The sequence below is a fragment of the Cebus imitator genome, unplaced genomic scaffold, assembly GCF_001604975.1.
Source record: "Cebus imitator isolate Cc_AM_T3 unplaced genomic scaffold, Cebus_imitator-1.0 Scaffold145, whole genome shotgun sequence".
NCBI lineage: Eukaryota > Metazoa > Chordata > Mammalia > Primates > Cebidae > Cebus > Cebus imitator.
Genome location: NW_016107460.1, coordinates 6,376,555 through 6,380,486, shown reverse-complemented (window position 1 = coordinate 6,380,486; position 3,932 = coordinate 6,376,555).

Below are 3,932 nucleotides of genomic sequence, written 5' to 3'. Positions count from 1 at the left end.
TAACTTCACATGGTGTATTCTACTGAAACCTGAATATAATGAAGGCGCAGACAAAAGAAAGTAGATCCTCCCTTTCCACTAAGATATTTCTGCATAGTAGAAACTGTGGCAGAGGGCAAACAAGGAAGCTGAACCTAAGCCACCTGCAAGTGCCTTCAACAAAAGGGCTGGGTTTTTTCAAAATAATTAGAATTATGACAAATGTGGAGAGTTCCTTTTGTTAACAAGAACTCAATTGCTGCTTTTACTGTGAATGCGATATACACAAAAGTCGAAAATCATAAACGCGGTAGTTGTCTTCAGAGCCAGAATATCACTAATAAAAGTGAAACTCCTGTGTGTGTATATACACATATATGTATGTGTACATGTGTGTATATGTGTGTGCATATATGTATATATGTGCATACATGTGTGTATGTATGTGTGTATACATGCGTGCATATGTATATGTGCATACATCTGTGTATGTATATGTGCACATAGGTGCATTAATGGGCAAATGTGTATTTGTGTATATATGTGTATATTTATATGTGTGTATACATGTGTCTGTATGTATATGTGTGTGTATATGAATGTGTATGTATCCGTATATGTGTGTATATGTGAATACACGCATATACGTGTATACGTGTGCATACATGTGTGCATGTGTGTATGTATATGTATGTGTGTATATGTGTGCATGTGTTTATGCATGCATATGTGTGCATGTATCTATGTGTGCATGCATGTATGTGTTTGTGTATGCATGTATAGATGAATACATGCACACATGTATGCATGTGCGTGTGTATATACATGTGTGTGTATAATGGTTATGTGTATGTGTGTGCATGTGCATATGCATGCATATATGTGTGCATGTATTTGTGTTTATGTCTGTATGCATGTGTATGTGTGTGCATATGTGTATGATGTGTATGTGTAAGTGCGTGCATGTGTGCACCGGTGCACATATATGTATACATGCGTGCACATGTGTGTTTATGTGTATACGCACATGTATACAGTTGTGTACATGCATGCATATACATGTGCGTATACATATGTGTGCATATATATGCTTGTGTGTGCACGTGTTTGTGTGTATGTGTATACAGGTGTGTGCACGCATGTGTATACATATGCATATGCATGTATGCACATGTGTACATATCTGTGCACATATATGTATACATGTGTGTGCACATGTGTTTATGTGTATACAGCCGTGTGCATGCATGTGTGTGCATATGCGTATACACATGCACTCACATGTGCATACACATGCACATATATGCACACATACATGTGTGCACATGCATGCACATGTGCAAGTATGTATGTGCACATGTATACACACACGTGCACACACCTGTGTACGCATAAACATAAACACGCATGCACATGTACACATACATATATGTGCGCATGTATGTATACAAATGCATACATATGCACACATACATGTATGTGCATGCACATATGCATGCATATATATGCGCATGTGCATACATGCACACATGTATACACGTGAAAGCATATATGTATACACATGTATGCATGTGCATGCGCCTGTGCATGTGTGCACATATGTATGCATGTGTGTGCACGTGTTTTACGTGTGTGCACACACGTGCACAGTTGTGTGCACATATGTGTATACATGTGCATATACTTATATGTACATGTGTATGCATGTGTGCGCATACATGTATACATGTGAGCGCATGTGTGTTCATGTGTATGTATATAGTTGCACACATGTGTATACATGTGCATATGCATATATGCACATGTGCATACATATGTGCACATATATGTATGCATGTGCGCACAAGTGTTTGTGTATGTGTGCATGCAGTTGTGTGCATGCATGTGTATGCATGCGCACATACATATATGTACGTGTGCATATGTGCATATATGTATGCATGTGTGTGCATCTGTGTATATGTGTATACTGTTGTGTGCATGCCTGTGTATACATGTGCATATACATATATGCACGTGTGTATGCACCTATGCACCTATATGTATACATGCATGTACATATGTGTGTTTATGTTTATATGTGTGTACAGTTGTGTGCATGTATGGGTATGTATGTGTGTGTGTGCATGTGTGTGTGTGTTTGCATGTGTGTATCCCTCTTAAAGTCTATCCCCTGCCTCTGGTTTTGTCCTAGATATAAACACTACCCTGCATTCATTGAAATGGCACGAAAGCACGTGAAGTTCTCCTTTGATTGCCTTGTTTTTGTGCAGGTGGAGTATCCTAGTTGATGTTTTAACTGTCTAGCCATGCCCTGCCAACACACACACACACACAAACACATCATATGCATGTGTATATACATACACATCACATATTTGTATGCATCTATGCCATGTACATGTTTATATACATGTAGCACGTATAGAATATATACATGCATCTATACCGCATACATGTTTATACACATACATCACATATTATACTATATATCATCTGCACATTTAGACACACACCATATATATGCATGGATACTATATGAATGTTTACACACTTATGTATATACACACTCTCATCTCTGTTGCATCTTGTACAGTGTCTCACACTCTTGCATGCCACCTCAAACCCATCACACAATTTTACTCTCACACTCATACACTCACAGCCTCACACTGTCACACTGACACCCATGAACACACATTGTAGCACTCACACTCACACACCAACACATTTCACATACTCCCCGTCTCTTATACACTCACACAGACACACCCACATTCTCGGCCTCTGCAGTCTCTCACCACTCTGTCTCACACACATAAAGGCCTACACACACATTCTTAGTCACTCACTCCTCTGTGTATTCACATATACACACTCACACTCTCACAATCTCACACATGCTCACATACACACACCCTTGCATGCACACAGACACAGAGTCTCCCATTGCCATTGCCAGTCAAACAGGCAATGCCAAGCTGTGTGTGTAGATTGAAGAGTAGACATTTGATCATGATAAGTGGCTTATGCTTTGGAAAGGAGAGTGACAGGTTGGTCTGGGTTTGAATTTGAGGGCCTGCCAAAAGTTCAGTGCATAGCTGAACTTCAACCTGGTGGGCGATGACCTCAGCCTCACAGGGTAGGAGGCCACTCAAGTCGACACCTCGTTTTTCAGGAGGCCCAGAGATGGAGCCCATGCTCCTGTCCCGAGGTCAGGTGAGGAGAGGACCACGACCAGAGTGCAGAGCAGCCGTAATTCTGGGCCTCAGAAATATCCAGGTTGTTAGCACAAAAACTGAAAGAGGTTTCCTAAGAAATAAGGTTTACTAAGGAAGCATGCTTACATGGTTATAACAAACATGTTTAGAGCAACGTATGTCTGTAGCCATGGCTTTGGCACAGTCCCTTCGTTCCACAAATAACCATGCAGTGAGCTGCCTTGCTGTGCACCCACGCTGCTCCAGGCCCTGGGCAGAGCAGCCAGGGCCTCTGCATGAAACCTTCTAGCATGTGTGAGATTCTCCATCAGTAGGAAGCCCATGCAGGAGATCTCAGCAGTGGCTAATCTGCAGGGAGGAACACGGAGCCAGGTGGGGAGAGATCAAGGAGGAAGCTCAGAGCAGGCCTATTCATAAATGACACCCAGACTCAGACCTCACAACATAAGGGAGAGCAAGGAAGCTTCCAGGGTGACCGCACACTAGGGGGAGGGGACAGCAAGGGCAAGAGCTCAGAGGTGGGGCCATGGGAGGAGACACAGCATGGGCAGGGGCAGGGCCGAGGGAAGACGCACAGCAGGGAAGGCGACAGGGCCTTGGGAGGAAGCACAGCTTGGGAAGAGGCGGGGCCATGGGTGAGGCCCAGCATGGAAAGGGGCGGGGCCGTGGGAGGAGGCAAGCAGGGAAGGGGTGGGGCCATGGGAGGAGGCACAGCCGGGAAGGGGCGGGGCC